The following is a 13,775-nucleotide window of genomic DNA, read 5'->3' as shown; positions in this document are numbered from 1 at the left end:
TTGGCTTTGATATACCTTGGGATCGGGTGGATCCATTACTTGAGCACTATATGGCAAGCTTAATGGCTTTAAAGAAAACGCTGCCAGGGAGACAACCCGGAAGTTTTAGAGAGTCATTTATTTCTGTTGTGTGCTTTTATAAAGTTTAAAAATAACAATAATGTGCCAAGATTTGCCTTTAGGATATTTACATTGCTTGTTGGTTTGTGCGGTGCAACACAAAACTTTGGCTGTAGTGTGCGATTTTGAATTTTTTTATTGGAACGTCAAACGGTTCTGAAACGTTTTGCACTGTATTGCTATACAAATTGTTTATTTTTCCTAAAATTTTCAGAATTTTTGGAGTACCAGAGGTATGGTGAATGTTCAGATTACTACAGACTGTCCTGTTTCAGACAGATTCTGTTTTTGATGCATAGTTTGCTTGTTTTGATGAAACTATCGATTTCTATCGGTGGATTAAGCCATGGAAAATTTATATTACAGTAGCTATAATGCAAAAACAAAATGTGAATTGGTTTGCAACGGTACTTAGAGTAGTGATTTGATTTATTATACTAACGGATCTTACGGAGCTTTTTGATGAGTTTTGTGTGGATGAAGTGTTCAAAGATCGAGGAGGTCTCGATGTGAGGAGAAGGAGGAGAGGCAAGAGCTCAAGCTTGGGATGCCCAAGGCACCCCAAGTAAATATTCAAGGAGACTCAAGCGTCTAAGCTTGGGGATGCCCCGGAAGGCATCCCATCTTTCTTCAACAAGTATTGGTATGTTTTTGGTTTCGTTTCGTTCATGTGAGATGTGCAAATCTTGGAGCGTCTTTTGCATTTAGTTTTCACTTTTCTTTGATGCACCATGCTGGTATGAGATAGTCCATGGTTGATTTATAGAATGCTCATTGCACTTCACTTATATCTTTTGAGTATGGCTTTATAGAATGCTTCATGTGCTTCACTTATATCATTTGAAGTTTGGATTGCATGTTTCTCTTCACATAGAAAACCGCCATTTGTAGAATGCTCTTTTTCTTCACTTATATTTGTTAGAGCGTGGGCATATCTTTTGTAGAAAGAATTAAACTCTCCTGCTTCACATATATCTATTTAGAGAGTTGACAGGAATTGGTCATTCACATGGTTAGTCATAAAATCCTACATAAAACTTGTAGATCACTGAATATGATATGTTTGATTCCTTGCAATAGTTTTGCGATATAAAGATGGTGATGTTAGAGTCATGCTAGTGGGTAGTTGTGGATTGTAGAAACACTTGTGTTGAAGTTTGTGATTCCCGTAGCATGCACGTATGGTGAACCGTTATGTAACGAAGCTGGAGCATGAGGTATTTATTGATTGTCTTCCTTATGAGTGGCGGTCGGGGACGAGCGATGGTCTTTTCCTACCAATCTATCCCCCTAGGAGCATCCACGTAGTACTTTGTTTCAATGAATAATAGATTTTTGCAATAAGTATGTGATTTATTTATGGCTAATGTTGAGTCCATGGATTATACGCACTCTCACCCTTCTATCATTGCTTGCCTCTTCGGTACCGTGCATTGCCCTTTCTCACCTTGAGAGTTGGTGCAAGCTTTGCCGGTCCATCCAAACCCCGTGATACGATACGCTCTATCACACATAAGCCTCCTTATATCTTCCTCAAAACAGCCACCATACCTACCTATCATGGCATTTCCATAGCCATTCCGAGATATATTGCCATGCAAGTTCCAGCATCATCATATACATGACTTGAGCATTTATTGTCATATTGCTCTGCATGATCGTAAGATCGCTAGCATGATGTTTTCATGGCTTGTCCGTTTTTTTGATGTCATTGCTACGCTAGACCATTGCACATCACGGTACACCGCCGGAGGCATTCATATAGAGTCATATGTTTGTTCTAGTATCGAGTTGTAATATTGAGTTTTAAGTAAATAAAAGTGTGATGATCATCATTATTAGAACATTGTCCCATGTGAGGTTATCAAAATAAAAGTGGCCAAAGAAGCCCCCCAAAAAAGAGAGAGGCCAAAGAAGCCTAAAAAAGATAAAAGAAATAAAAAAATAAGACAAAAGAGAGAAGGGACAATGTTACTATCATTTTACCACACTTGTGCTTCAGAGTAACACCATGTTCTTCATATAGAGAGTCTCTTGAGTTATCACATTCATATACTAGTGGGAATTTTCATTATAGAACTTGGCTTGTATATTCCAACGATGGGCTTCCTCAAATGCCCTAGGTCTTCATGAGCAAGCAAGTTGGATGCACACCCACTTAGTTTCAGTTTGATCTTTCATACACTTATAGCTCTAGTGCATCTGTTGCATGGCAATCCCTACTCATCACATTGACATCAATGATGGGCATCTCCATAGCCCGTTGATTGGCCGCGTCGATGTGAGACTTTCTCCTTTTTGTCTTCTCCACACAACCTCCACCATCATATTCTATTCCACCTATAGTGCTATGTCCATGGCTCACGCTCATGTATTGCGTGAAAGTTGAAAAGGTTTGAGAACATCAAAAGTATGAAACAATTGATTGGCTTGTCATCGGGGTTGTGCATGATTCGAATATTTTGTGTGGTGAAGATGGAGCATAGACAGACTATATGATTTTGTAGGGATAAGTTTCTTTGGCCATGTTATTTTGAAAAGACATGATTGCTTTATTAGTATGCTTGAAGTATTATTGTCTTAATGTCAAATGATAGACTATTGCTTTGAATCACTCGTGTCTTATATTCATGCCATGATTAGATTACATGATCAAGATTATGCTAGGTAGCATTCCACATCAAAAATTATCTTTTTTATCATTTACCTACTCTAGGACGAGCAGGACTTAAGCTTCGGGATGCTGATACGTCTCCATCGTATCTATAATTTTTGGTTGTTCCATGCCAACATTCTACAACTTTCATATAGTTTTGGCAACTTTTTATACTATTTTTGGGACTAACATATTGATCCAGTGCCCAGTGCCAGTTCCTGTTTGTTGCATGTGTTTTTTGTTTCACAGAAAATACATATCAAGCAGAGTCCAAACGGGATAAAAACTGACAGAGATTTTTTTGGAATATATGTGATTTTTGGGAAGAAGAATCAACATGATACAATGCCCGAGGGGGCCATGAGGCAGGGGGCGCGCCCCTGACCCTCGTGGCCACCCCGTAAGGCGGTCAGTGCCCTTCTTTCGCCGCAAGAAAGCCAATATCCGGATAAAAATTGTGTCCAAATTTCAGCCCAATCGGAGTTACGGATCTCCGGGAATATAAGCAACGGTGAAAGGGAAGAATCTGGAACGCACAAACAGAGAGAGACAGAGAGACATATCCAATCTCGAAGGGGCTCTCGCCCCTCCCATGCCATGGAAGCCAAGGACCAGAGGGGAAACCCTTCTCCCATCTAGGGAGAAGTCAAGGAAGAAGAAGAAGAAGGTGGCCTCTCTCCCCCTCTCTCCCGGTGGCGCCAGAACGCCACCGGGGCCATTATCGTCACCGCAATCTACACCAACACCTCCGTCATCTTCACCAACATCTTCATCACCTTCCCCCATCTATCTACAGTGGTCCACTCTCTCGCAACCCGCTGTACCCTCTACTTGAACATGGTGCTTTATGCTTCATATTATTATCCAATGATGTGTTGCCATCCTATGATGTCTGAGTAGATTTTCGTTGTCCTATCGGTAATTGGTGAATTGCTATGATTGGTTTAATTTGCTTGTGGTTATGTTGCTGTCCTTTGGTGCCCATCATTTGAGCGCGCACGTGGATCACACCATAGGGTTAGTTGTATGTTGATAGGACTATGTATTGGAGGGCAAGAGTGATAGAAGCTTCAACCTAGCATAGAAATTGATGCATACGGGATTGAAGGGGGGCCAATATATCTTAATTCTATGGTTGGCTTTTACCTTAATGAACGTTAGTAGTTGCGGATGCTTTCTAATAGTTCCAATCATAAGTGCATAGAATTCCAAGTCAGGGATGACATTCTAGCAGTGGCCTCTCCCACATAAAACTTGCTATCGGTCTAGTAAAGTAGCCAATTGCTTAGGGACAATTTCGCAACTCCTACCACCACTTTTCCACACTCGCTATACTAACTTTATTGTGTCTTTATCGAAACAGCCCCTAGATTTTATTTACGTGCTCTTTATTATCTTGCAAACCTATCCAACAACACTTACAAAGTACTTCTAGCTTTATACTTGTTCTAGGTATAGCGAACGTCAAGCGTCCGTAGAGTTGTATCGGTGGTCGATAAAACTTGAGGGAATATTTGTTCTACCTTTAGCTCCTCGTTGGGTTCGACGCTCTTACTTATCGAAAGAGGCTACAATTGATCCCATATACTTGTGGGTTATCAGGGGGGAGAATCCTTCTTGGACTAGGAGTCCAAGTAGGACTCCCCCCTGGCGCGCCCAACCTGGCCGGCCTCCTCTCTCCCTCCATCCTTTATATACGTGGCCAGAGGCACCCCAATAGCACAACAGATAATCTCTTAGCCGTGTGCGATGCCCCCCTCCATAGTTTACCACCTCGGTCATATCGTCGTAGTGCTTAGGCGAAGCCCTGTGCCGGTAACTTCATCATCACCATCGCCACGCCGTCATGCTAACGGAACTCTCCCTCATCCTCAACTAGATCAAGAGCTCGAGGGACATCATCGTGCTGAACGTGTGCAGAATTCAGAGGTGATGTACGTCTGGTGCTTGATCGGTCGGAACCAGAATAAGTTTGACTACATCAACCGCGTTTTCAAACGCTTCCGCTATCGGTCTACGAGGGTACGTAGACACACTCCCCCCCTCATCGTTGATATGCATCTCTTAGATAGATCTTGCGTGATCATAGGAAATTTTTTGATATACTGCGTTCCCCAACAGTGGCATCAGAGCCAGGTTTATGCCTAGATCATATATGCACGAGTAGAACACAAAGAGTTGTGGGCGATAATAGTCACACTGCTTACCACCAATGTCTTACTTTGATTCAGCGGTGTTGTTGGGTGAAGTGGCCCAGACTGACATTACATGACCGCGTTCATGAGACTGGTTCTACCGACGAGCTTCGCACACAGGTGGCTGGCGGGTGTCTGTTTCTCCAACTTTAGTTAAATCGAGTTTGACTACGGCCTGTCCTTGTTGAAGGTTAAAACAGCACACTTGACGAAAAATCATTGTGGTTTTGATGCGTAGGTAAGAACGGTTTTTGCTTGAAGCCCGTAGCAGCCACGTAAAACTTGCAACAACAAAGTAGAGGACGTCTAACTTGTTTTTGCAGGGCATGTTGTGATGTGATATGGTCGAGACGTGATGAGATATAAATTGTTGTATGAGATGATCATGTTTTGTAAAAGTTATCGGCAACTGGCAGGAGCCTTATGGTTGTCGCTTTATTGTATGAAATGCAATCGCCATGTAATTGCTTTACTGTATCAGTAAGCGGTAGCGATAGTCGTGGAAGCAATAGTTGGCAAGACGACAACGATGCTACGATGGAGATCAAGGTGTCAAGCCGGTGACGATGGAGATCGTGCGGTGCACAAGATGATGATGGCCATATCATGTCACATATTTTGATTGCATGTGATGTTTATCCTTTATGCATCTTATTTTGCTTAGTACGGCGGTAGCATTATAAGATGATCCCTCAGAAAATTTCAAGGTATAAGTGTTCTCCCTGAGTATGCACCGTTGCTACAGTTCGTCGTGCCGAGACACCATGTGATAATCGGATGTGATAAGCTCTACGTTCACATACAACGGGTGCAAGCCAGTTTTGCACGTGCAGAATACTCGGGTTAAACTTGACGAGCCTAGCATATGAAGATATGGCCTCGGAACACTGAGACCGAAAGGTTGAACGTGAATCATATAGTAGATATGATCAACATAGAGATGTTCACCATTGAAATTAAACTACTCCATCTCATGTGATGATCGGACATGGTTTAGTTGATATGGAGCACGTGATCATTTAGATGACTAGAGGGATGTCTATCTAAGTGGGAGTTCTTAAGTAATATGATTAATTCAACTTTAATTTATCATGAACTTAGTACCTGATAGTTTTTGCATGTCTATGTTGTTGTAGATCAATGGCCCGTGCTACCGTTCCCTTGAATTTTAATGCATTCCTAGAGAAAGCTAAGTTGAAAGATGATGGTAGCAACTACACGGACTGGGTCCATAACTTGAGGATTATCCTCATTGCCGCACAGAAGAATTACGTCCTGGAAGGACCGCTAGGTGCAAGACCCGCTGCAGGAGCAACTCCGGATGTTATGAACGCCTGGCAGAGCAAAGCTGATGACTACTCGATAGTTCAGCGTGCCATGCCTTACGGATTAGAATCGGGACTTCAAAGACGTTTTGAACGTCATGGAGCATATGAGATGTTCCAGGAGTTGAAGTTAATATTTCAAGAAAATGCCCGAATTGAGAGATATGAAGTCTCCAATAAGTTCTATAGCTGCAAAATGGAGGAGAATCCTTCTGTTAGTGAAAATATACTCAGAATGTCTAGGTACCACAACCACTTGACTCAACTGGGAGTTAATCTTCCTGATGGTAGTTTCATTGACAGAGTTCTTCAATCACTGCCACCAAGCTATAAAAGCTTCGTGATGAACTATAATATGCAAGGGATGGATACGACAATTCCCGAGCTCTTCACGATGCTAAAGGCTGCGGAGGTAGAAATCAAGAAGGACCATCAAGTGTTGATGGTTAACAAGACCACTAGTTTCAAGAAAAATGGCAAAGGGAAGAAGGGGAACTTCAAGAAGAATGACAAGCAAGTTGCTGCTCAAGTGAAGAAGCCCAAGTCTGGACCTAAGCCTGAAACTGAGTGCTTCTACTGCAAAGGGACTGGTCACCTGAAGCGGAACTGCCCCAAGTATTTGGCGGATAAGAAGGATGGCAAAGTGAAAGGTATATTTTATATACATGTTATTTATGTGTACCTTACTAATGCTCATAGTAGCGCCTGGGTATTTGATACTGGTTCTGTTGCTCATATTTGCAACTCGAAATAGGGGCTAAGGATTAAACGAAGATTGGCTAAGGATGAGGTGACGATGCGCGTGGGAAATGGTTCCAAAGTCGATGCGATCGCCCTCGGCACGCTACCTCTACATCTACCGTCAAGATTAGTTTTAGACCTGAATAATTGTTATTTGGTGCCAGCGTTGAGCATGAACATTATATCTAGATCTTGTTTGATGCGAGACGGTTATTCATTGAAATCAGAGAATAATGGTTGTTCTATTTATATGAGTAATATCTTTTATGGTCATGCACCCATGATGAGTGGTCTATTTTTGTTGAATCTCGATTGTAGTGATACACATATTCATAATATTGAAGCCCAAAGATGCAAGGTTAATAATTATAGTGCAACTTATTTGTGGCACTACCGTTTAGGTCATATTGGTGTAAAGCGCATGAAGAAACTCCATGTTGATGGACTTTTGGAATCACTTGATTATGAATCACTTGATGCTTGCGAACCATGCCTCATGGGCAAGATGACTAAGACTCCGTTCTCCAGAACAATGGAGCGAGCAACTGACTTGTTGGAAATAATGCATACTGATGTATGTGTCCGATGAGTGTTGAGGCTCACGGCAGGTATCGTTATTTTCTGACCTTCACAGATGATTTGCGCAGATATGGGTATATATACTTGATGAAACATAAGTTTGAAACATTTGAAAGTTCAAAGAATTTTAGAGTGGAAAATCATCGTAACAAGAAAATAAAGTTTCTACGATCTAATCGTGGAGGTGAATATTTGAGTTATGAGTTTGGTCTTCATTTGAAACAATGTGGAATAGTTTCGCAGCTCACGCCACCTGGAACACCACAGCGTAATGGTGTGTCCGAACATCGTAACCGCACTTTATTAGATATGGTGCGATCTATGATGTCTCTTACTGATTTACCGCTATCATTTTGGGGTTATGCTTTAGAGACGACTGCATTCATGTTAAATAGGGCACCATCTAAATCCGTTGAGACGACACCATATGAACTGTGGTTTGGCAAGAAACCTAAGCTGTCGTTTCTTAAAGTTTGGGGCTGCGATGCTTATGTGAAAAAGCTTGAACCTGATAAGCTCGAACCCAAATTGGAGAAATGATTCTTCACAGGATACCCAAAGGAGACTGTTGGGTACACCTTCTATCACATATCCTAAGGCAAGATATTCGTTGCTAAGAATGGATCCTTTCTAGAGAAGGAGTTTCTCTCGAAAGAAGTGAGTGGGAGGAAAGTAGAACTTGATGAGGTAATTGCACCTTCTCCCTTATTGGAAAGTAGTTCATCAAAGAAATCAGTTCCAGTGATTTCTACACCATTTAGTGAGGAAGCTAATGATGATGATCATGAAACATCAGATCAAGTTACTACTGAACCTCATAGGTCAACCAACATACGATCCGCACCAGAGTGGTACGGTAATCCTGTTCTAGAGGTCATGTTACTTGACCATGACGAACCTACGAACTATGAGGAAGCGATGGTAAGCCCAGATTCTGCGAAATGGCTTGAGGCCATGAAATCTGAGATGGGATCCATGTATGAGAACAAAGTGTGGACTTTGGTTGACTTTCCCGATGATCGGCAAGCCATAGAGAATAAATGGATCTTCAAGAAGAAGACTGACACTGACGGTAATGTTACTGTCTACAAAGCTCGACTTGTTGCGAAAGGTTTTCGACAAGTTCAAGGAGTTGACTATGATGAGACCTTCTCACCCGTAGCGATGCTTAAGTTTGTCCAAATCATGTTAGCAATTGCCGCATTTTATGATTATGAAATAGGGCAAATGGATGTCAAAACTGCATCCCTTAATGGATATCTTAAAGAAGAGTTGTATATGATACAACCAGAAGGTTTTGTCGATCCTAAAGGTGCTAACAAAGTGTGCAAGCTCCAGCGATCCATTTATGGACTGGTGCAAGCCTCTCGGAGTTGGAATATACACTTTGATAGTGTGATCAAAGCATATGGTTTTATACAGACTTTTGGAGAAGCCTGTATTTACAAGAAAGTGAGTGGGAGCTCTGTAGCACTTCTAATATTATATGTGGATGACATATTGTTGATTGGAAATAATACATAATTTCTGGATAGCATAAAAGGATACTTGAATAAGAATTTTTCAATGAAAGACCTCGGTGAAGCTGCTTATATATTGGGTATCAAGATCTATAGAGATAGATCAAGACGCTTAATTGGACTTTCACAAAGCACATACCTTGATAAATTTCTGAAGAAGTTCAAAATGGATCAGTTAAAGAAAGGGTTCTTGCCTGTGTTACAAGATGTGAAGTTGAGTCAGACTCAATACCCGACCACTGCAGAAGATAGAGAGAAAATGAAAGTCATTCCCTATGCCTCAGCCATAGGTTCTATCATGTATGCAATGATGTGTACCAGACCTGATGTGTGCCTTGCTATTAGTTTAGCAGGGAGGTACCAAAGTAATCCAGGAGTGGATCACTGGACAGCGGTCAAGAACATCCTGAAATACCTAAAAAGGACTAAGGATATGTTTCTCGTTTATGGAGGTGACAAAGAGCTGGTCGTAAATGGTTATGTCGATGCAAGATTTGACACTGATCCGGATGACTCTATGTCACAAACCGGATACGTATTTATATTGAATGGTGGAGCTGTCAGTTGGTGCAGTTCCAAGCAGAGCGTCATGGCGGGATCTACATGTGAAGCGGAGTACATAGCTGCTTCGGAAGCAACAAATGAAGGAGTCTGGATGAAGGAGTTCATAACCGATCTAGGTGTAATACCTAGTGCATCGGGTCCAATGAAAATCTTTTGTGACAATACTGGAGCAATTGCCTTGGCAAAGGAATCCAGATTTCATAAGAGAATCAAACACATCAAGAGATGCTTCAATTTCATCCGCGATCAAGTCAAGGAGGGAGACAGAGATTTGCAAAATACATACGCATCTGAATGTTGCAGACCCGTTCACTAAGCCTCTCTCACGAGCAAAACATGATCAGCACCAAGACTCCATGGGTGTTAGAATCATTACTATGTAATCTTGATTATTGACCCTAGTGCAAGTGGGAGACTGAAGGAAATATACCCTAGAGGCAATAATAAAGTTGTTATTTATATTTCCTTATATCATGATAAATTTTTATTATTCATGCTAGAATTGTATTAACAGGAAACTTAGTACATGTGTGAATAGATAGACAAACAAAGTGTCCCTAGTATGCCTCTACTTGACTAGCTCGTTAATCAAAGATAGTTAATTTTCCTGACCATAGACATGTGTTGTCATTTGATGAACGGAATCACATCATTAGAGAATGATGTGATGGACAAGGCCCATCCCTTAGCTTAGCATAATGATCGTTTAGTTTTATTGCTATTGCTTTCTTCATGACTTATACATATTCCTCTTACTATGAGATTATGCAACTCCCGAATACCGGAGGAACATTTTGTGTTCTATCAAACGTCACAACGTAACTGGGTGATTATAAAGATGCTCTACAGGTGTCTCCGATGGTGTTTGTTGAGTTGGCATAGATCAAGATTAGGATTTGTCACTCTGAGTATCGGAGAGGTATCTTTGGGCCCTCTCGGTAATGCACATCACTATAAGCTTTGCAAGCAATGTGACTAATGAGTTAGTTACGGGATGATGCATTATGGAATGAGTAAAGAGACTTGCCGGTAACAAGATTGAACTAGGTATGAAGATACTGACGATCGAATATCGGGCAAGTAACGTACCGATGACAAAAGGGAATGACGTATGTTGTTATGCGGTTTGACCGATAAAGATCTTCATAGAATATGTAGGAACCAATATGAGCATCCAAGTTTCGCTATAGGTTATTGACCGGAGATGTGTCTCGGTCATGTCTACATAGTTCTCGAACCCGTAGGGTCCGCACGCTTAACGTTCGATGATGATTTGTATTATGAGTTATGTGATTTGATGACCGAAGTTTGTTCGGCGTCCCGGATGAGATCACAGACATGACGAGGATTCTCAAAATGGTCGAGAGGTAAAGATTCATATATTGGAAGGTTGCATCTGGACATCGGAATGGTTCCGAGTGGTTCGGGCATTTTTCCGGAGTACGGGGAGGTTACCGGAATCCCCCGGGAGAAGTATTGGGCCTATTGGGCCTTATTGGAGGAGAGGAGAAAGGGCCACGTGTGAGGGGCGCCCCCCCTTGCCCAAACCGAATTGGACAGGGGGAGGGGGCCGGCCCCCCTCTTTCCTTTACCCTCTCTCTGCCTTCCCTTTCCCTCCGGTGGAAGAAAGGAAAAGGGGGGGGGGGCGAATCCTACTTGGACTAGGAGTCCAAGTAGGACACCCCCCTGGCGCGCCCAACCTGGTCGGCCTCCTATCTCCCTCCCTCCGTTATATACATGGCCAGGGGCACCCCAATAGCACAACAGATAATCTCTTAGCCGTGTGCAGTGCCCCCTCCACAGTTTACCACCTCGTTCATATCGTCGTAGTGCTTAGGCGAAGCCCTGCGTCGGTAACTTCATCATCACCGTCGCCACGCCGTCGTGCTGACAGAACTCTCCCTCGTCCTCAACTGGATCAAGAGCTCGAGGGACATCATCGTGTTGAACGTGTGCAGAACTCGGAGATGACGTACGTTTGGTGCTTGATCGGTCGGAACGAGAAGAAGTTCGACTACATCAACCGCGTTGTCAAACGCTTCCGCTATCGGTCTACGAGGGTACGTAGACACACTCTCCCCCTCTCGTTGCTATGCATCTCCTAGATAAATCTTGCGTGATCGTAGGAATTTTTTGAAATACTGTGTTCCCCAACACCCCGCTCCTGCTTGCCTCCATCTTCTTGTAATGGCGAATCAACAATGCAAACCCGTCTGCACAACCGATATAGGTATGACTCCCACCCATCGGAAGAAATTCCGGCCTTCGGCGAGGTTTTATGTGGACTCTAGCTCGATCGCCAGAGGATGACTGGAACCCTAGATCGCTAAGGGAGAAACGATATCTAGCGCCAGATTTGTCGGCGATGAACCCCATGTCCCCAAAATGAAAGGCCCGACCCTTGATGAAGTTCTATTGAATCCCCTTTGACCCCTTGCTAGCCCACTTTGATATTGATCGATGTATAGTTACATAACTCGGGCCAAATTAGGTGGACTTGCGCTGTTGATCTGGCTTCGCCCAACAATAAATGGGACTCCTCCTTTTGGTTGGTAGAGTCGATACCATATCGTTGTCACCATTTATTTAGGATAAAATTTTGATTTATATCTAGGAATGGATGGAGTAGAGTATAAGTAAATCAATCCCATTAGTATGATTTCTTCCAATGAATTTGTTGCAATTATGAAGATTTTCTTGTGCACTAAATGATTACCAAATTTTACACGACATTAACACCTTGAAATCTATGTAATTAATGAGAAGGAGACAATGAAATATGTACCATATTTTTTCTAACTTAATAATATGCATTTATGTACATATATCAATTCAGATTCTTAGATCAAAAAATTCATTACATGAATGATAATTATTAAGGGATAAATTATTTTATGCCCTTAGGTTTGCCCCTAATTTCAAAAAACCCTTGGTCTTGCCCAAGTGCGTCTAGCCCCCTTATGCTTTTGCCCTTCCGTCCCAATTCCGTCCGGTTAAAGGGGTTTGACCGTTAGTCAGACATTTTTCTGGACAATTTTGCCCCTCTGTACAACTCTAGTAAAAAAAGAGACAAAAACATGACACTTACAAGTGGGTCCCAAGCACATAGAAAAAAAGCAAGATAGAAAAATCACGCTCTCTCTCCTTTCCTGCTCTCTCTGTCGTCGGGCAAGTGACAGCAGCGCCGGCGCGCGTTGGTCCACCGGAAAGGCGGGGAGGCCCGCGACTTAGGCGAGCTGGGCCAGAGGGCACGAGGGGGCGGTGGACGAGGTCAACGCTGCAAGGGGGCGGCGGCGCGACACAGGGGAGGCCGGGATCGACGCGGGGTATGCGGGCGCGGCGGAGACGGCGGATCCGTCTGCAGGAGACTTGGGCTGGACCGGATCCGGTCGGGATGGGGGTCGGGAAGGCACTAGCAACCAGCGGCGGGGCAGATGGGCAGGATATGCTCGTCCCGGGCTCAGGGCGCTATGGCCATGGTGGCTTGAACCTGTGGGAGAACAATCGCACACTCAGACACGAAGAAATCGAGTGAGAAAAGGAAGGAGAAGGGCGATGAGGTCCTGCTGCTTGTTGCCGGTAGCGCCATGGGCTGCGGCCACGCTGGGCATGGCGGCACACACCCCCCACGGATCGGGCGCACGAACGTGCGCAGGGAACGGGGCAGCGCCGGAGGTCAACGTGCGAGGCCAGATGGACGAGGTCGCGCAGATCCAGATGTGGGATCGACGGATCTGGCATGGCTGCTTGCGGTGGCGCTTGAAACGGCCGATGGCTGAGAATTACCAGGTCAGCGGCGACCTCCTATTGCACGCAGAGAGAGAGAGGAGGCGGGCACGCAGAGAGAGGATGCACAGAGAGAGAGGGGAAGGGTAAAATTGTCCAGAAAAATTTCTGACTAACGGTCAAACCCCTTTGACTGGATGGCATTGGGGCGGAAGGGCAAAAGCATAGGGAGGCCAAACACACTTGGGCAAAACCAAGGGTTTTCTGAAATTAGGGGCAAAACTGCCGTGGAGGACACAACTAAGGGCACGAAATTAATTCTCCCAATTATTAAAATTGTGATAGGACC

At 43.5% G+C, this 13,775-nt stretch overlaps 1 pseudogene; it reads left to right on the top strand.

The window, feature by feature from the left end:
• The first annotated feature begins 13,094 nt into the window (after nt 1-13,094).
• The window catches only part of LOC123173003 (uncharacterized), a 4,479-nt pseudogene continuing 3,798 nt past the window's right edge, over nt 13,095-13,775 (top strand).

Source organism: Triticum aestivum, unplaced genomic scaffold (assembly GCF_018294505.1).
Source record: "Triticum aestivum cultivar Chinese Spring unplaced genomic scaffold, IWGSC CS RefSeq v2.1 scaffold19435-4, whole genome shotgun sequence".
In the NCBI taxonomy this organism is placed as follows: domain Eukaryota; kingdom Viridiplantae; phylum Streptophyta; class Magnoliopsida; order Poales; family Poaceae; genus Triticum; species Triticum aestivum.
Note: the sequence above shows the minus strand (reverse complement) of the source record. Positions and strands in the feature narration are given on the sequence as shown.